This window comes from Garra rufa, chromosome 6 (assembly GCF_049309525.1).
Source record: "Garra rufa chromosome 6, GarRuf1.0, whole genome shotgun sequence".
Lineage (NCBI taxonomy): Eukaryota > Metazoa > Chordata > Actinopteri > Cypriniformes > Cyprinidae > Garra > Garra rufa.
In genome coordinates this window covers 17,910,152-17,932,249 of record NC_133366.1, presented here as the reverse complement: position 1 = coordinate 17,932,249, position 22,098 = coordinate 17,910,152, and the positions used below count along the sequence as shown (strand labels likewise).

At 38.7% G+C, this 22,098-nt stretch overlaps 1 protein-coding gene across 2 annotated transcripts in view; it reads right to left on the bottom strand.

The window, feature by feature from the left end:
- The window catches only part of zdhhc5a (zDHHC palmitoyltransferase 5a), a 62,182-nt gene extending 45,559 nt beyond the window's left edge, over nt 1–16,623 (bottom strand). For both annotated transcript variants that reach the window (XR_012355725.1, XM_073842421.1), the window contains exon 1: nt 16,283–16,623. The gene's annotated coding sequence lies outside the window, so the exon portion shown is untranslated. The remainder of the gene's footprint in view (nt 1–16,282) is intronic.
- Between the last annotated feature and the right edge of the window lie 5,475 nt (nt 16,624–22,098).

Genomic DNA, 22,098 nt, shown 5'->3' with positions numbered 1-22,098 from the left:
ACAAACTTTGCACTGGATAAAGCAGCATACTCTTTTAATGCTGACAATTATCAGCTGTGGTCGCTGGTCGGAACAAATATTGCACACTATGTTTGAAAATCTCCTGTTATTTTATTATATTTTATGAACAGGACTGTTACATTTCACACATACTTATTTATTTATTTTTTGACGCGGAGCGGTGTTTCTGATATCAGTGAGCGAGGAGTGGAGCTGGAGCAGAGCGATTATTAAATGCAAGGAGCGCGGGGGGAAATTGTTGCCGCTCCACTCAGTTTACATACTCTGCGCAGCACAGAGATTTTCAGCCACGTGGTAAAGTTGTGTTTTTGAAGTTTTCTATATTATTATTAATTCTTTATATATTTGTTCATTATTCGTTTACTTTACCACTGCGACTTTGTATGTTCCGGTTTTGCGCAGTAGAGCTGCCTGCCCAGTTTGAAATGCCTTTGTTCTGAGATGGTGATAATAAACTTTAAATCTAACATTGTGATATATTGATGTTTGTTTTATATCTGTGGATTGCATTGTAGACTAGTCAAGTGTTGATTTGATATATAGGTTAAATTGAGTAAACTCACTGTGGACCACATACCGCTTGGATATCGATGTCACTTAAAAAACTAAAACTTACATTTAAAAAACAAACAAACAAACAAAAAACTCCAAACATTTCTCTAAATTGTTCTGATAAAAAAACCAAAACGAAAAAACATAAACTTTCTATTAAATACGAATCTGGTCTATTTTAATGGCTGTAACAGTATAAGCTGTTTGGCGGAAAAAAAGACGGGCTTCGGGTCGGACTCGGGCCAAAATTTTTGATAAGCTGTCGGACACGGGCCGGGCTATAGCCTGTGCGTTTCGGGCCAGGGCCGGGCTAGGGCTTAGATTTAAGGCCCGTGCAGGGCTCTACTACATAGCACAATGGTATAAGTAATGATTATGCATGTGTCAAGGAAAAACAGTAAGGATCCTGCATGAACTTAACAATAATAATTTATTCATAAACTAGTGCTTTTTGTTTTTGGCTTAAAGGAGAACTCCGGTGTGATATTGACCTAAAGTGTATTGAATCATGATACCGAGTGTGAACGTACCTTGCATATCTCATCTCGGTTTGTGTCCAGCTGTCCGAAATCTGGGGTCAGTTAGCCGATGCTCACAACAGGTTGTCAATGAGAGTCAATAGGGCATCGAAGAAGCCATGTAAATAAATCACTGTTTTACGCAATTTACGAGGCACAAAGTAGCTCCACACTTCATTGGTAGACTTCCAAGGGCCCTGACATTTAAAACGAGACATTGAGAACTCAGAAAAAGCACCGGTAGTTTATTTACAAGTAGATTTATACTAGGGCTGTAATCAACCAAAGAAAATCTTGGTCGACTGAAGTCCTGAAACTTTCGACTAAAAATCGACTAAAAAAGACGTTGTGGAGAAAAAAAAAACGTACGTTACATTAATTAGATACGCACTGTGCTCAGTACTTGGTAGCCTTGTTGTCTGCCTAAATTAATTTTAAATGAACAAACTAATAGGCTATTTGCAGTATATTAAATCGTTTTTGACCTAATTATTTTGCACTGAAATGAGTCTGACACACGAGTCTGTCGTCTCTGACAGCGGTGCATCACGTGCACCTGCGCAATATCATAGCCTGTGATTTCTGAAAACAGTACTATGTTGTCAACTAGTGATATCACAAGAACTTTTGAGGAATGTGCAACATAATTTAGAAAATTATTTTTGTCATATGTTATAAGTATAACTGTCAGACACTATCATTTCAGCCGCTCTGCGCAGCTCGCACAGAACGAGGCTGAACATAAGAGCTCAGCTTCGCGGCTGAGACACGAATAGACTTAAAGCTTTTACTAGTGTTGGGCGATATGCTCAATTTTCATATCGCCCTATCGTCAGCCTGAGAGATCGCCGATACACGATACTATGGTGCTAATTTAATTAATTATCTATGTACTAAATTCCTTATTCATTTTGTAAAGGTAGACCTGCTATTGGCATATGATTAAGTTGTGCGTGTACAGAGCGCTGACTGGAGTTGCGCCGGAGTTGTTTAAGTTACTTTCGGTTTCATTCTCTGCTATCGTCAGTGAGTGAGTTGTAAATGTGCGTGCATGAATGTAAATGAATTAGGGCTGCAACAACGAATCGATAAAATCGATAAAAATCGATTACTAAAAGCGTTGGCAACGAATTTCATAATCGATTCGTTGTGTCGCGCGACGCAGAGACATTTGGTTGTTATTATATATATTTAAAAAAAAAAATTTGGAGCGGAGTGGACACATTCGGTCTCTCTCCCGCACTGATGCCAGCAGAGTTCGGCACCTCATAAGCTGTGTTTCCATCCAAAAATGCGAATTTAACTTATGCGCAAAACTGGAACATTTGAGCATAAAGCGCCGTTTCTACATTATATATATATGCTGCCCCGATTTATATCAAACATGTTTGATATTTAAGCCTACTTTGGCTAGCGTACTTTCACAGCAGCCAATGCTCGATCGCAAAACAGCTGCTGTACGGGTCGTTGGATAGTGGAGATGGAGAAAACTACTTCTATAGTTTTTGTAACACTGTCTGTCTGTATAATGTGTCGAAAACATACCACAACCGTAAGGAGAAAGAGGAGCTCTGCTGAGGTGAAATCGTCTCAGTTTTGAATAGGGCTGTGACGGTGGCACGTTGTTTTTTTATATAAAGCCTACACTTCAGTCAGCGAACAAGCAGCCTAAAAACACTAAAATAAATCAAAGAAATAATATATTTAATTAAGAAAGTAGCCTAAGAGTATTAAATAGGCTATTAAACAAACATTCCTTGTAAAAATGTCCGACAGCTCATCAATTTTTGGCCGACTGAATTTCCAGTCCGACTGTCTTTTTTTCTCTTTCTCTTCCTCATTACACAGCTGCTGCTTTTAATAGCAAAGTGATTACATTTATTTTCGTTCCTTTAGTTTATAAAGTTAATTTAGAGATATATTTGGAACACTTTTTGTTTGTTAAATTCAAGTTTTTGTTTTTTAAAGTTATACCTAGCAAACAGCGGCAGACAGATCAAAAGCCTGCTTAATTCATCGCGATTTAAATTAAAATCCATTGATATAAAAAACTTAAAACATATCACAATATTAGTTTAATCATTCAATCAAGATAATTCCAAAGTTTGTGCGGAGAGAAGCGCGCTTTGCAGCGCATGGAGACCCCAGTGCAATGTGGAATTTCTTTTTTGCTCATAAAGGTAAGAGTAATTTACCACCCGGGCCGGAACTGTAAAGGGTCTACCTTAGTTTGTGTGTACTAACAGTATCAACAAAATGTGCTCTTAAAGAAAACAAACAGAATACGCTTGATATCTTTGGTTTAAACAGGAGCGCTTCACAATAATTAACCGAAACCCAGGTAATTGCCTCACAAACACAATATCTATAGAAAGCTTTAAATTATTATTTTACTATAAAACGAAATAATTAAAATCGAAAACAAAACTCTTTCATTAGCTAATCCATAAAGATGCATTAGGCATTAATGAGCAGATGGCAGGATCGTCAATTTCATCTTTGCAACACTGAATCAGAAAATACTAGTTTATTAATAAGTAATTCGAATATTTTCTTAATTTTTGCCTTGACACATTCATGGTAATTACTTTTGCTGGGGCTTTGAGGCCAGTTTTGCGTGCATTTGAATGCGGAACTCTTCCAGCTGGTCGCTGCTGATGGCAGGACACTAAACACCGCCATGGAGGAATGAATGTAGCAGAAAGTTAGTCAAGTTATCCCGTTCCAGCGTGCAAAGTCAAATGACTTTTTCAATGCGCACTGAGGAATTTAATTTGAGAGGCTTCTTGATGGGAAATGCAGCATGTACACCACAGCAAGCTGCTGTCTTAACGGATAGTAATTTTAGTTTATTTAGTCTATATATTTGGCAGATGTAAAGCATACATGTGTATGTTTTTTGTGTTAGTCCATTTTTATTTTATTATTATTATTATTATAACAGTTCAAGGAGCAACATGTTCGTGCACTTTCTAAAGATTTTAGTTCTGTTTTTGAATAAAGGGTTGTAAATCCCTTGTTTTTTTTTTATCCGATTCATCGATTAATCGAAAAAAATAATCGACAGATTAATCGATTATTAAAATAATCGTTAGTTGCAGCCCTAAAATGAATGAATCTTTCTTTACCCGTCATACTGCAATAATGTTACCGCTGAATGTCTGACCGTTGTCATCAGGTGATGTTGTAGTTCAGTTCATATTGAATGCGGAGAAGTGATGCGCGTGTAATTCACGTGCGTAGGCTATGTTTGGCGCCATTTGATCGCATCATAATTCTGATTAACGCATATAGATGTTACAGAGGTGAATGTTTATGTTTCCTATATACAGACCGATTATGATACATCGTAATTTATTCAGCCTGAACCACGTTTTACTACCTCTGTTATCCTAATGACTGCAATGAATGCTAATATAATATAACACTCCCTTTAGAATCAGTTAATCTATCAGCGTACTGTATGATGAAAATCTCCCATTTTCACTGCACGCGGTGTGCTGAGGCGACGTGGCCTCTCTATGCTTGTGTTTATACCGCAGCAAGGACCGCTGAGTCCACTAGCTTTTTATTAAATAAATAAAATTCAGCATCAAACCTTCTAAAGCCTACTTATCTGTCTCTCTTCTCCAGTGGGTTGGGCTAATCCAAAAAAAGTGAAAACAATGGGGGTGTTCTGAAAACAAACTGTTACTTGTGAAACAGGGGTGCTCTGAAAACACCCCCATTAGCAATTAGTGCTTTCCACCTGATGAAATGAGCGCGGCCAAAGTGATGAAATGAGCGCGGCAAAAAATCGACCAATCAGAATTTTGGTCGAACCAGACCGTATCGACCAATTAATCGACTAATCGACTGGGACGTTACAGCCCTAATTTATACAGACATTTTCCACCAGGAACAGACCGGTCGCCGCCATCTTAAATTTAGTCACGATAAGTCGAGTGTCGAGCACGAAGGAAACTACAACCTGATAAGTTGATAACCTGATAAATTCCTTGGTGCTCGACACTCGACTTATCGTGACTAAGTTTAAGATGGCGGCGACCGGATTTTCTCTTCCAGGTACTGTCTGTATAAATCTTCTTGTAAATAAACTACCGGTGCTTTTTCTGAGTTCTCAATGTCTCGTTTTAAATGACAGGGCCCTTGGAAGTCTACCAATGAAGTGTGGAGCTACTTTGTGCCTCGTAAATGGCGTAAAACAGTGATTTATTTACATGGCTTCTTCGATGCCCTATGGACTCTCATTGACAACCTGTTGTGAGCATCGGCTAACTGACCCCAGATTTCGGACAGCAGTGGACAAGACGAGATGAGATATGCAAGGTACGTTCACACTCGGTATCATGATTCAATACACTTTAGGTCAAAATCACACCGGAGTTCTCCTTTAAGAGACATAAAGCCCGCCATACTGACTTGTCATATCAGCAATAGTGGATGCACCTGTATGCATGTTTCATACAGATTATATAATCTGACAATATTTGTTTTCCAGTTGAATTGGTTCACTTGAAAGAAGGAATTTCACTCTCTATAGATATATTTTTCATGCTAATAAGTTACTCTGAGTTTTGCTTTTTTGACGCGCTCAAGTTCAGACACAGAGACAGCAGAAAGTGCATCCTGCTTGCTTTCAGTCTTTTACAAAAAAGCACAACGTTTTGTATGCTGATGTTTTTTTCTGTGACTAATGCTGCGTTCACACCGCCCCAAATGTCATGCGTCAGTTGCGGCAAGATTACATGTAAAGTCAATGGTTGAGTCCGTCAGAGGTCCGTCAGAGGCTCTGCGTTGCGTTGTGTCCGTTGGATCCTTCAACTTTTCAAGCGTTACCTGCGTTTCAAGCGTCAACGCAGCAAACGCAAGCAACGCAGAAGTTCAGCTAGCTGAACGCACCAAAAAGCAAGCGTTGCCAGCTTCAACGTACATGCGTCAAACTAGATGCGTTAGGTGCGTTGCCTGACGCAGACAAAGTGTGCGGTGTGAACGCACCATAAGCGACTGAAAATTTTGGTCGACACAGCCTCTTCTCATCAACTAACAGTTAGTCGACAGCCCTAGTGTAAAGTGCACAAAGTGTTATATAAATACACAGTGACATGTTCAAACCTTTATCAGTGACATTACAAAGACTAAACTTAGCAATAATTTAATTCTTTGTTTATTTTCCATTATTGATTTTATCATACGTTGTTGCTGCTCAAGAATATACACATCAAACCACATTCAAATGAATGCTCAAACATCCAACATAGAGACATCACAGGCCAGCCTGAAGAATAAGCTCTTTCACTGACACTAAAACAAAAGGGGGGGGGGGGCTGACCTTAATTACAGAGACATCTGTAGGGCAATCCCTAACCAGTTTCTCTTAGCTAACCAAACACATATTGAGGTGACATCACAAAAGCTTTCACTATCAAATCTTATGCAAACAAAAGTGACGTCTGGATGTTTGCAAAGCCTCAACTCTTTCTGACTTTGTGTGCGCACACATTAGGGTTGGGTATTGCCAACTACATCATGAAACCACACACTCATGAAATAAGCACGTACACAGTGATACTATCATGACTGTATTGTGCACCTGTACACATACAGGTGCATCTTGATAAATTAGAATGTCATGGAAAAGTTCATTTATTTCAGTGATTCAACTCAAATTGTGAAACTTATTAAATAAATTCAATGCACACAGACTAAAGTAGTTTAAGTCTTTGGTTTTTTTAATTGTGATGATTTGGCTCATATTTAACAAAAACCCACCAATTCACTATCTCAACAAATTAGAATATAGTGATATGCCAAACAGCTAATCAACTCAAAACACTTGCAAATGTTTCCTGAGCCTTCACAATGGTCTCTTAGTTTGGTTCACTAGGTTGCAGTGAACCAAACTATGGGGAAGACTGCTTGAATCGATTTGACACCAGAAGACAATCACTGACACCCTTCAAAAGGAGGGTAAGCCACAAACATTCAATGCTGTATCCAAGCATGTTAACAAAAAGTTGAGTGGAAGCAAAAAGTGTGGAAGAAAAAGATGCACAACGAACCAAAAGAACCACAGCCTTGAGAGGCTTGTCAAGTAAAATCGATTCAAGAATTTGGGTGAACTTCGCAAGGAATGGACTGAGGCTGGGATCAAGGCATCAAGAGCCACCACACACAGACGTGTCAAGGAATTTGGCTACAGTTGTTGTCTTCCTCTTTTTAAGCCACTCCTGAACCACAGAGAACATCAGATGTGTCTTATCTGGGCTAAGGAGAGGAAGAAGTGGACTGTTGCCCAGTGGTCCAAAGTCCTCTTTTCAGATGAGAGCAAGTATTTCATTTGGAAACCAAGGTCCTAGAGTCTGGAGGAAGGGTGGTTTACAATGTATTGTTGGATATTGCTACAAATATACCCATGCTACTTTTGACTGGTTTTGTGGTCCAGGCTCACATATTTCAATCTGATAAAAGTTAATTCTGCCAATTTTCAGGAGTACACTAACATAAAAATGCTCTAAAAACACAAAAGCCTTTTTAAATTATTTGTAAAACTGAATTTAACCAGTCTACATTGCGTACACAATCACAACAGAAAGGTGATACTGCAAATAGAGACGGCTGAAAATAAAGGAGAAGGATGCTGGAGTAACAGCCGTTAGGTGACAGTTGACAGATGTCCTCATCAATTAATGAATAAAGGGGTGAAGGTGCAATTCAAAACAGTAATTCAATACAGTAACTAACTCCTGCAGTTAGAGTCTACTATACTGTGTCTAATCTAAAAAAAGACAGCTTAGAAAAAAATCTATTTCTGTCATCAATACCCATAAGATATCATATAAAGTCATTTTTAGTTTTAGGGTAAACTATTCTTTTATAATGCCATGTCTATGTGGAAGCAGACAGGCTAACTATGACCTTGAAATGCTAAAGCATTCTGAAAAACAACTGAATAACAAGATCTTTCAGTGTGATTACTGTACTGGTTTTATGCACAAACCTACATTTAGTAAGTTTTATGACTCATTATAAGTGAGTCCAACCTTTATGACCAACTTAACGTTCAACACAGACAATTGAAAAAACCAAACCCAAATTACAGTTCTGTCAAGTCATAAAACATTCAATACTATTACACTGAAACAAACATTCACCTCATTTAACACTATTATTCATCACAACTGCACAGGTCCAGTGATCAGTTTTGGGGTATATTTTCTTTTAGATCTGCTGAATTGAGCCTGCTCAGTTAAGAAGTTCAAACAGCCTTGTTATCAGTTTAGCTATGCCTGACATTTGGTAATCTGACCCGGGGTTTGGTCTAAAAATGCCATAGCTGCGTAACCCCGCATAAGGTCCAAGGGACAACACTCCAAAGCATTTCAGGGTGGAGCTGCAAATCTGAACTGCTTTGGTTTGTAGACACTACATAAGACCAAAACCTTTGAAAAGTCTGATCCTAGATCAGCATCCACTGGTGGGGTGCATCCTACAGCGAGCAACTTTGTGCGAGCCTGTATCAACCACTGAATCAGGGTCTACTCAATGTGGTTGAGTCAGCAACAGCCAGGAAATAGTCTGGCTGACATTTTGACCAGTATTTGAAAGGCTTGTGTATGGTTTCAGTGTGTATGTTAAGTGAAAGAGAAAGAGTCCACAAGAACAGAATGCCAGAGATTAACCATTAAGGGAGGTCCGTCTTTCTCCAGTCTCTTGCTTTTACTTTCATTATGGTCACTGTGTTATATTCATAAGTATGGGTTATAAATTGTAGTTACATTCCCATGACAACACGGGAAAAATGTTTGATTGGCACATGTTGATTTTTGCTCAAATTCAGTCTCTCTCATTTTTGCTTTTCGTGTAAACACCTTTACAAGCACCGTGGCCTAACCAGACCAGTCAGGCTTATTTCAGTTAGTCTGACTTATTTTGAGCCAAATCAAGTGACAATAAGTCAGACTAACCAAAATAAGCCTGGCTTATTTGGTAAATTTGTTTTATGGAACACCCCCCAGATACAATTCCAGTAACAAGCAATTTGTCCACACAGGACGCAAGAAGGCTACAAGATATGACAAAATCAATCACAACTAATCAGAATGGCAGGCGCTCTCTCTGCAAGTGCACTGCTGTAACACACCGGTAACAAAACAGATATATCCAAAATAATGCATTTTGACTTATTTACACTGTTAAAGATTGGATTCTCATACTAAACATTAGGGGTGTGAACCTACACTGGTCTTACGGTTCGGTTCGATTACGATTATCATGTCATGGATTCGGTTCAATACAATATTTCGATGCATCACAATGCATTGATGATGCACTGCATACTCATTTTTTACTTCAAATATATACAATTGTGTTAATAAATACAAACAGTCAGATATATGAAGTGAAACTTTAATTTTACCTTCTCAAAGAAAACACACTTCTTGAATGTATCAAACAAAACTAAATTCTGGGCACAGAAGACAACAGCAACATTTAGAACAAATGCACAAAAGTAAATACCTGGGCTTTGGTTTCGTTGTAGATATCCGGCATAATCTTTTCTGAAAAGTGTCTGCGTGAGGGAAGCTTATATTGTGGCTCCAGTATATTTAACAGGTGGCGAAACCCGGGGTTTTCCACCACAGAAAAGGGCCGTATATTTTTTAAACGAAAAACTAAACCGAATAAGATTTCAACCGAGAGGTACCGCTCAGATCTTATTTAATTGAAACGAGGGAGTAGAGTCCTGCACCAGCCCAGCCTGAGACGCTCAGACCCGAGCTCCGTCCTTGTCCGACATCTTATCAGAACAGAGTTTGTGTTGCAGCCATTAAATAGTTCAGTTTTGGATTCTAATGGCAAAGTGGCTAGATTTCGTTTTGTTTTCTTTTTGAGTTAATTTAGAAATATGTTTGGAACATTTTATGTTTGTTAAATTCAAGCTTTTGTTTTTTTTAAGTAATGACCTAACGACCAAGCAGCCAACGGCAATGAGTTGAGCATGTTTGATAAATTTAGCCTTCTCAAATCAACACTTGCATAAAATAAAATCTAGATATAAATAGACATAAAACCCTTGATGCATTTCACAATATTAATTTAAACATTTAACCTAGATAAATGTGCGCTGTTAGAGGCTTATCAATCATTTGTGCGGAGAGTGAAAGCGAAAGCGGGCTTTGCAGCTGACATGGAAGCACAAGCGCAATCACTTGCATTTTTTCTTAATAACAGTTGAAACCTAAAATACACCATTTTTGTTGATAAAGGTAAGAGTAATACATCATTCAAAACTGCAAAAGGTCAACTATTATTATTTATGTGCACTCACAATATCAACAAAACGTTATATTTGCGCAAAATAGCTAAGAAAACGGCGCTGAGCCAGATAAACGCACTCAGTGCTTTTAGCCAGTCTTTTCAACCAAATAAAAATAATGTTTCAGTCTTTTAAATGAATTACTAACAAAAAAAAGACATTTGTTAAATGCACACTGATGTTTGTTAGTTCGTTAAATGCACCAGTGTGTAAAGAAAGTGGCAATAATCCTTTCAGTTAAAATCTGAAGACTTATTCATATAGAGTATTCCCCTCGTTAGCCCAACCCCCCTCCCGGGAAATCATATAAGGCCCCCGGGTCGCGTGTTCTGGCACCAGGACTGAGTCCGTTATAATCGGTTATGGTCTATTACTGAACCGATACCGAATCGTCCTTGTCTGCATCGCGATGCATCGTAAAAACGATTAATTTTGACAGCCCTACTAAACATGGCCAAAATAACAGAAGTCGTTGGCAAAGCTGCACAGGACTTGCTCGAGAAGGATTTGTCATTTGGTTTCACAAAATCAAACCTGTCACCAAAGAAGTGTGTTTTTGGTTATGAGGGAAAGATAACCTTGATCAGCTTCCCAAAGAACCCAATAGTAAGGGAATTATTTATGTTGATGTCAAAGCTTGCAGATGATTGCTACACAAAAGTTTTGCATGCTTATTAGAGCTGCACAATTAATCGTTAAAAGATCGCGATCTCGATTCGACCCGCCTCACGATCTTAATCCAGCATTTATACGATTCAGCCAATTATATTTTATTTATATTTTACAAAACTTTTGCTAGCCTTATTACTGCACCTTGCTGTGAGCTGATGCAGTATACATTATAAATAACAGTTTATCATTCAAATACATTGGGAATATGGAAACACTTGGATTTGTGCCGAATTAGAGGTAAACGTGAGCCCAACGCCTGCTATTTTTAGTTTCGCTTTGTTTTGGTTTCTTACCTTAATATATTTTGTTTCATTCCTGTTCTGTTCTGAATTCCGTTACGTTTAAATGATTCGTTTTGGAGTCAGGGTAACTAACTTATAGCTATGTTTATAGTGTTTATAATGTTAATACATAATAATATTTCACTTGATTTGGTATTATTTCTGATATTACACTTTCTCTCTAAACATTCCGCTGCTCATTAAATGCGTTTGGAGAGAGTGGGTTAAGCAGTAAGCAGTCAATGAGAGCTATTTTGAACTTAAAAAAGCTGACTGATCGTAAATATGTTAAGGACCAACACACATCCTCCAAATACATCTACATAAACCCGCGCTTGCTCGGTCTTGTATGCATGCACGCTAGAGATGCGCGGATGGGCTCAATCGTCACCCGAATCCGCAGCTTCAAATTAATTATCCGCCCGCCACCCACCCGCACCTATATTTTTCTCTGATTTAGATAACCGCACCCGACCCGCACCCGATCGTCATATTACACGTATTGTAATTCTTAGTTTTCCCTGTATTAGAGCCGCTCTGAACTTACTATTTGAACGCATGCTTGGACTGAAGTTTACAGGGGTTCACCAGTTTAAGAAAGGTCTGATCGTAAAAATCTGCTTCTTTTCATTTTTAAGGTATTGTTTTCATTATAATCTACTGAATCAAATAAGTAATCAATAATAATTATTATACCACTGCGCGCCTAACCTGACATGCTCTCGCGTATGAATGAACAGGCAGCATCTGTGGACGCATCAGGCACAATCGTCAAATATATTTCAAAAGAAGCCGGCGCCACGGTCCTGACCACATCACTGTCTTTACTGGGTGTTTTTAAGGAAAATATTTCAATTTATTAACATGCGACTGAATTAGCTATTCATGTGTTGGACTGTCATGATTTTAGCTAATGCAGGACACTACTGAATGATGCGCATCAGAGACGTGGGTAAACCCAAAGCGACCAATGCACTACACCACTGCATTACCATGCTCAATAACATTAGCACAGGTATAACTCCCTTTAAACTTTATATGGAATATGTCACCGTTTCTGTCACCAAAAACTTAGAACAGGCAAACACACACACGCACACAAATGAAATCGCCTGCCTGATGAAAGACGTATTTAAAACACGTTCAAGTTTTAGAAAATGTAGTTAATATTTGCATCATTATTGATTTATCTCATCCACCCGCGACCCACCCGCAAATAATCAGAATGCATTTTTTTATTACCCGACCCACCCGACCCGCGGATTATCCGCAGCACCCGCGGATATAACCGCCATCCGCGCATCACTAATGCACGCACTGTCACGATCTAATGCACTTGTTAATGCCGGGTTCTTTAAAAATCCGGCTCAAATTAACTACAATTAATTAATTCGTTATGAATTAATTATTTAACAACAACCATCCCTCACCCCCGCCGACGATGCCATCGTCCATTGCGATGTTTCACATTAGACATCGTACGATGCCAAATTGGTCGACATCGCCCAACCCTAGCTGACTCGTATTTTTTTTTTTATATTCTTCATATTCTGTGTGGTGGTCAGTTCACACTGATAGAAATTAATCTTTTCCAATAAGTTTAAATAGATTTTTTACCTTTTTTGGGCATTTAAACCTTTACAAAGCCATTTTTGTAAAAGTGTACATTATCTTTTGATTCAAATTCTTACATTTAATCAGTGAATTAGAAGAATAAGACATTTGGGCTGCAAGTCACTGTTCATAAATGAGTCACTGCAATTGAACCGAATCATTTAAACGGCTGATTCATTCAGGAACGAAACGCTGTCATGTTGCTCAGAGACACAAAACAGTGCTGTAGCTGTGTTTGGGATGATTTTTGTTGGCGAAACAGAGTGAAAACCGACAATATGGTGTCTAAAAAGTAAGTCTCTTAAGTAACTTCTTGTCTATTGAACTGTTGTAAAAAAAAAAATCAATATCACGTTTGTAATTAGGGTTGGGTGATGTCGACCAATTTGGCATCGTACGATGTCTAATGTGAAACATCGTGATGGACGATGGTATCGTCGGTGGGGGGCAGTGGTGAGGATGGTTGTTGTTAAATAATTAATTAACAAATTGATTAATTGTAGCCTACCGTTTCCACCAGTGCTTAATTTTTTAAGCACTACCGGATCCTGTTCCGGAAAATGTCAGATTTGGATTTTTGCATTCCGGTATTTGTTTTTTAAGATCCAGGATTAACAAGTGCATTAGATCGTCACAGTGTGTGCGTGCATACGAGACAGAGCAAGCGTGGGTTTATGTAGATGTATTTGGAGGATGAGTATTGGTCCTTAACATATTTTCGACCAGTCAGCTTTTTTAAGTTCAAAATCGCTCTCATTGATGCTTACTGCTTAATAGGGCTGTGCAATAAATCGCACGCGATTGTTCTGGGTATCTCATCAGTAAAGCCGGTTCTGTGATTAGTAGTAAATCTCCATCACCTGCGTTCAGATGGCGTGGTATTTAAAACACTGAGCCGTAGATCACTGAAAAGCTACGCAATATCGCATTCAAAATCGCGGATGAATCGCATTCGATTTTGAACGCGATATTGCGTAGCTTTTCAGTGATCTACGGCTCAGTGTTTTAAATACCGCACCATTTGAACGCAAGTGATGGAGATTTACTACTAATCACAGAACCGGCTTTACTGATGAGATATGCATGACAATCGCATGCGATTTATTGCACAGCCCTACTTTATACGTCAGCGATTTCTACGTGCTCATACCAGTAATCTTTATTCGGTGTTCACACAGAGCACATACTGACAATTTACCGGTAACGTTACAACTTCTCATACCCGTAAATTGCCAGAACAAATTTACTGGTATTTTTGAAAAGGTCCTGTTCACACAATCTCTTAACGGTAAGACTGTAAGTGTGAAAGGGGCTTGTGTTTACACTTGTAGGTCAGTTCTCTTTGTTCTCCAGATTTGAACCAAAAAACTCAATTAGTTAGTCCTGGTTCGCTTCAAAACTTAAGCTTCAAATACTTCAAACACTTAATATCAAACCTAAAGATACAAAAAAGGCAGAAGGGTACAATCACAACCTAGTCGGACAGCTTTTTATGACATATTTGGCAAACAACCAAAACAATGCTGTATGCTGGCCTGGGCTAAATCAGCTTGCATGTAGATATGGTGGAATTTTAGATGCTTATAACTCACAAAACTGCTATGAAAAGTGTCAAGGAGACAAAAAAGTGGCATGAATTCCACATGGAGATCTGCTCTATGGAGACAACAGTTATGACACCAAATACACACCAAACTGTAACAGGCAACAGCTCCTATGACAAGAAGAATCAGGTCTGTTTGACAATCCTGTCCTTTTAGGGTCACATCCTGTGACATCACATAGCGTTTTTGTTTCATTTAGATGTCTTCTGTCCGTGTCGCATTCATATTGGCACCAGAGTTGTTTGGAAGCAGACCAATACTCCCCAAAGAGGAGCTTGTTTGGTGCACACCAAGGTTCAAACAGCAGTGTTCACACTTACTCAAATGAACCACAATAACAAAGCATTTAAACCAGAGTTTGTTTGAATCAAACCAAACTTGCCACGTGTGAACACGCCCTAAAAGTCACGTCGCATTACGAATTGCTGTCTGACACATTTCGAAACATAACGCAACACAAAATCATGCTTTGGGAGTATACAATCACGTATTCGGTTTCAGTTCACACACACAGTGTGTAATGATTCCTCCACTTCATTACATCCTTTTCATGTGAATTCTCTCACTCGACTCCTCTTCGCCATCCTCTTACAACAGAATGACTGAAACCTAAAGCCATGTGGCATTACACTCCCTGCCAACTGAGGCAACCTGCATTTCCCACAATCCACTATATCGCCTGCCAATTTCACATGGTGACAGTGAAGCAAAGCATCTCTTTGATTCTATGAGGAGAGAGAGAGATCTGTCACATAGACTTTTGAACTTTTTCATTTTTGCAGACACGCCCCTTTCTGGGGGAGAAAAAAAAAGACAAACACCAGATCTAACCTGGTACAGCTAGTTATGCGACCTACACTAAAAAGAAAACAAAAAAAACAATGGCCCACAGCCAGAAACGGTTTGATTTTCACCAGCTCAAATTGAGCACGTTTTCATTCACACGTGTGAATCACTGACTGTAGGTAACCTAGTTAGTGCCCTGTTACGATTTCATCTGCAAACAACGATTGCTATTTTCACTCATTGTTACCTGAATTAAAATCAGGGCATTAACAAGCAGGTGATCTGATGACAATGAATGACTCACACATGATTAAAACACAAACCGTGCATAACTTACAAACATGACCTCATTATGTTCAGGTGAGAGGATTAAATGGCTAAAAGGAATCAAAAGGCATTGCGGCGTTGTATTACTTTGAGGCGGTGTGTATCTTTTGGGTGTGTTTCGCTGCAGCTGCACTGTTGTCATCGGTTTTTAGGCCCTGACATGAATCCGCGACGCCGATACTGAAAGCGCTTTGAAGGCGGTGGCGTCAAGCAAAGCATAACGGGGCCTCGATCGATTACCTTAGTGAAACTGCAAGAAAAAACGCTATTTAATCTGCATATTTCATGCTTTTGCCTGCAAACTGCAAGGAGTGCATATGAACGCAAAGTCTATCTGTGGTCACCCCTTTAAAACACACGAATTATTCTGCTACATGAAGAACGACAGCAAAGACAGGCCCAGAATAAATGACTCACATGTTAAAAGAAATCAATAAGTTATTACCTATGGAAGAGCTCGATTAACATATAATCATAAGTAGTAGTAGCACAGCTGGGCAGGACTATTAGCATGACAGCTAGCATTATATCGCCCCTTTTTCAAAACAGTCTTTACGTTAAAATACAATAACACCACTGGCGACCTACCTGTCAGTTCACTGGCGTCGCTGCTTTAGAGGATTGGTGTGTGTGACATTGGTTATCCTCTTTAATAGATTAGATGATGGCTTTAATCTCCGTTTCAATCTTTGGGTGGTGGGGTCTTGCCGACGGCTCACTTAGCCAGTTAGCCTGCGTCCAAACTATGAATCTTTCGCCTTATTTCTGCACAGCATCGCGCTCATATAATGCCATTCAAGTTCTGGGTCCTCTCGATACTCGCGTAAATCTATATTCTGTCGCGTATGAACTGCTAAAGCTCGCTTAGCTTAAAGCTAACGAAGGTTTACCGTAGTTTCACCCAGCTCAGCGCAGCGGCACGAGCTCCAGTTCACATCCACGAGCCTCCCAGAACAGTCTCACGACCCCGCCCACCTGCGAGCTCATTGGCTGAGAGGTGCTGTCAATCCATTTGGAGAGACCAATGATAAGACGCGAGAGAGCGTTTGACGGGACTTGTCAAGTTCATTCGAATCTCAGGTGTTGATTAAAGAGCGTAACGGATACCTGAACGCTGGTGTACATGAAACGGCGATATGACTTCCAAATTGTTCATATGTTAATACGTTTTAGCCTGTAATGAACTGACAGACATAAACAGCTTAATAAAGGATAAAAAGTGACATATTAAATACGTGTGTCTGAGAGGGAGGCAGACAGACAAGACGCTTGCTCTGAGGATTAAACGGACAGCAGGAGTTTTACAGATAAGCGTCTCCCCCTCACCCACCCCTAATATCCGCACAAATCTGACCAACATCTGTCACGCCACCTCTTTTAGACCAAATAACACAAATCTACTGCTCTGTGTACAACACACATAAAATACAAGCACCCTGACAGATGCCAGGGCTAAAGCAGACTGTAATTTCCTGTGAAATATACAGGAAAACATCAGTACTCTGAAATGCCTAGATATGGTCCAAATGACAATGAGTGTAAAAATAGAGCAGCACTAGAATACAGTAGCTGTGTCTGGCAGTGGCATATGCATGTCATATCCTACATGATGTGTGACCTTTTTCCAACAAGTTCATCATAATAACAGATTGTTAATCCAAGATCAGATGCTCATGTATTCATGTAAACAGACTCTGCATTTGGGCGTTGACTTAATTTTATTTCATGGTCCTTGAGCTGGAACAATAGGAAACCTCTCAGACTCAGAAATGTTGACACATTCTGGATGTTCAGCTATGAAGAAAGGCTTATTCATTGTTCCTTTAAAAACCAACAAGGGAACTGTAGTCTGTTGTTATATGACAAGATATTTCCATTTCAATCATTGCCTGCATATAGAAACCCTTAAAATAGTATGAGCTACCGTAATGATGAGCACTAGAGATGAATATTAAAGAGTGTTGTTTATTTCATTAATTTCAGTAAATAAACAAAGAACCACATGATTTACGAGAGAGAGAGGCATATCATAAAAAATCGGGCAGAGGTTAAAGCAGACTGGCACTTTTTGACAATTCTAATAATTGTTCATTTCAAAAACAATTCTAAAGAAACTGCAAGTATTACAATAAAATAAATGTGAAAGTTTTAATTAGCAAAACTGTAATGTATATACATTTATATATATATATACAGTTTAAGTTTAGTACTGACCTGAATAAGATATTTCACATAAAAGACGTTTACATATAGTCCACAAGAGAAAATAATAATTGAATTTATAAAAAAAGACCCTGTTCAAAAGTTTACATATAGTTGTTCAATAGTTGTTCATGAGTCCCTTGTTTGTCCTGAAAAAAAGTCCTTCAGGTCCCACAAATTCTTTGGTTTTTCAGCATTTTTGTGTATTTGAACTAGGGATGCACCGATCCGTATCGGCCGATCACTTGCGCGTTTTGTCAGTAAAGCCGGTTCTGTAATCAGCGGTAAATGCCATCAGGTGCGTGATTTCACGTTGAGCCGTATATACTACACACAGCCGTTGTTCACTGACGAGCTGCGCACATTCACACTGATAATGAACATTGATTTGCGCAGCTCGTCGGTAAACAACGGCTGTGTGTAGTATATACGGCTCAACGTGAAATCACGCACCTGATGGCATTTACCGCTGATTACAGAACCAGCTTTACTGACAAAACGCGCAAACATGATCGGCCGATTCGTATCGGTGCATCCCTAATTTGAACCATTTCCAACAATGACTGTATGATTTTGAGATCCATCTTTTCACACTGAGGACAACTGAGCGACTCATATGCAACTATTACAAAAGGTTCAAACGCTCACTGATGCTTCAGGAGGAAAAACAATGCTTTAAGAGCCAGTGGTGTAAACTTTTGAACATGAAGATGTGTACATTTGTCTTATTTTGCCTAAATATCATATTTTTTCATTTAGTACTGCCCTACAGAAAATACTTCTGTAACATGTTTCCCTGAAGAAAAAATAAGTTACATTTACCATGATCTTCAAATTTAAAAAGTTTTCACTCTTACACTCTTAATGCATCGTGTTTTCTTCTGGAGCATTCAGTGAGCAGTTGAAGCTTAATAAGTATTTATGGGGCAGTCGTGGCCTAATGGTTATAGAGTCGGACTTAACCAGAAGGTTGCGGGTTTGAGTGTCAAGTCCTGCAGAAATTCTAGGTGGGGGGGAGCGATTAATCAGCGTTTGTGATATTCCCTCAATACCACGACTGAGGTGGGACCCTTGAGACCCCCAGCATTGGCTGCCCACTGCTCTAGGTGTGTGTTCATGGTGTGTGCACTACTGTGTGTGTGCATTTGTTTGAGTTAAAGAGCACAAATTCCAAGTATGGGTCACCATACTTGCCCACATGTCATGTCCTTTGCTTTCCTTTCAAGTGTAAATGTCTTTTATGTGAAATATCTTATTCAGGGCAGTATTAAAAAATAACATGTCTCCCATGGTGTATTAAAATTTGTCTTAAAATACATCTAGGCCCAAGATCTCCACCTTGTCAGTATTTTGTCTCTGTTCTGTTCTGTTTTCTCAATGTTTTTCCCCTTCTGTTTCTAGTCCATATGGTTTAGTCCCTGTCTTCCCCTTTTGGTTTGTGTTTAGTTGGTTCAGTCTTGCCCATATTTGTATTTCCCTCTCGTTATCTTGTTTGTAACCACGCCTTGTTTTCTGTGTATTTAAGTCTGTGTCTGATCACTCCCAGCTGTCCGTCGTTGATGTGACATGTGCTTGTTTTATGCTCCTGGTTTTTGTTTGTTTGTTTGTAATTATAGTCGGTGTTTTGTTTAATAAACTTATATAATTTCATTTACTCCGGTTCTCCATCTCCACTCCTCAACCCGCCTACACTGTGACACACCTATGACCTATCTTGAGTTTAAACTCATTTTACATAATTTTTAACTAAAGACCAGGGCTGCCAACTCTCACGCATTCAGCGTGAGACTCACGCAATTGACTCTTTTCACACGCTCTCACGCCACACATCCATTTTCTCACGCAGTCAAAAGCACCCTCAGTTAAAACTGTAATAATAAGATATTGGCTAAACAGATTTGGCAAAAGCTCCAGTGCGTATTTGTGTTTGTGCTCTGGAAATCGCCAAAAGACAAGCTGTTCTCGTAGCGCTGAGCAATGTAGCCAATCACAGACATTTATGTTGATCAAGAACGCCTGTGATTGGCTACATTGCGTTCTGAATTCACTCACCTCTAAACGCTAGATTGCACTTGTGGACTCTCACTGTAATAAGCAGTTCATTGATAATAAAAGGACTTTTGCGATTAACTGAAGCGACACGTTTTTAGTGATTATCAAGGAAGGGCTATTGCGCACTCCAAGGCTACGTATAATACGTTTAGAATTTGAATAAAAGTTTTGTTTTTCATCCTGCTAACAGCTGTATACCCGGTACAAAAAGCAGAATTTCGGGAGTGATAAATCCCTCATGAATGAAGGATTAATTTTCGAATATGAGAAAAATATAATTTCTCAGAACGGCAGACTACAGAAAAATATTTGAATTTTCGTTTCAAAATATATATATTTTTAAATGCAGTTGCAATTATTTATAATGGATAAATCTAGGAATTCTTTTACTGAACATAACTTTTTACCACAACAAGAAAAGTTAATAGTTTTGCAGCACTGCAACAGTTATTTTACATTTTATAATAACAACACAGTATGACATTTTTATAAATATATTAAAAAATAACAAATAATTTCACAATGCTGAAGTCAGACCAAATTTTAATAAAAAATCTGCTCATGCGAACATGTGTGTAGCACATTTTTTTTTAAAAGGAAAGGAAAGGAAAGGGGGTGAGTGAGGCCAAGTATGGTGACCCATACAAGGAATTTGTGCTCTGCATTTAACCCATCCAAGTGCACACACACAGTAGTGAACACACACACACCGTGAACACACACCCGGAGCAGTGGGCAGCCATTGCTGCGGCGCCCGGGGAGCAGTTTGGGGGATCGGTGCCTTGCTCAAGGGACTCACCTCAGTCGTGGTATTGAGGGTGGAGAGAGTGCTGTACATTCACTCCCCCCACCTACAATCCCTGCCGGACCTGAGACTCGAACCTGCAACCTTAGGGTTACAAGTCCGAATCTCTAACCATTAGGCCACGGCTGCCTAATCATCATTTAATCATGATTTAAAATGCAGTGTTTAGTTCTAATTTTCAATTTATTATTATTTTTTTAACAGCAAAAACATTTCATTGCCAGAAAAAAAAAAAAATATATATATTTATGGCTGGTAAATTCTCTCAAATCACCCAAAAATTTTGTTTGTATCATGAATAAAATGGCAGATATGGCAAAAAGTTTTAGGCCCTGCTTGTAAGTGTAGAAATTACAACAAAAGTATTGCAATTCCCCTACTATAGAATAAGAGAAAATAACATACTGGTGAAATACTCATTTTTATTTACTTTACATAATTGTTTTCCAATATTACTGTCGTTGGAATAATACTATAAAATTATTATTATTATTATGATCATTATTCTTTTTTCAAATTATTTTTTATTCTAATTAAGACTGAGACACTATATCACAACTAATAAGAGGATTAAGTCCCCTTTAAACCTCAAGATCAAGTGAATTCACCAGCTTTTTTCTTTGTTTAGTTTTCACACTGAAACTATATTGGAGCTCTGAATTGTGAACTCTCAAAGTGCACCAGATAGATGAATTTAACTGTAAAATGTTCAAAATTTTCTTACGGGGGAGCATGCCCCCGGACCCCCCTAAAGACACTGCTGTGGGAATTCTCACTCCAAGCTGAGCTCAAAAGTTGGCAGCCCTGCTAAAGATCCCATTTTTTTTTGTTTAAGTTAATTTGATAAAAAAAAAGTTTCCTCACTTTCTTCTCTGCTCTCATGTGTATTTGTGCATTTTTACTTTATCCATACAATATAATTGTTATATAAAGGCTTAGTTGAGATTTCTTTAAATTGTGCACCCATATTGCAAGTCTTCTTAAGTCTTATGTTCTTTTGCAGTGTTTGCAGTTTGCGGAGAAACGAATTACAAAAAAAAAGCCATTACAGAAATATTTTACTTTTTGCTGTAACGCAGTAATATAATGCATTACAAATATAATTATGGTAATATGTCCATTACAATCTCAGTAACACACATTACAACAGTGTTTTACCAAAACCAAAAGACATTCCATTTCCAGCATCACCAGAGAAAAAAAAAATATTTTATCGCGGGTAAAATATGTCTATGACTGCGGCAGACGAGAGCGCGGGAAAAACAAAACCATGCTGCTTGAACCGCGAGAAGAGAAGAGACTGGCTGAATATATTGTGGAAGATATGCAACCTCTGTCAAAAGAA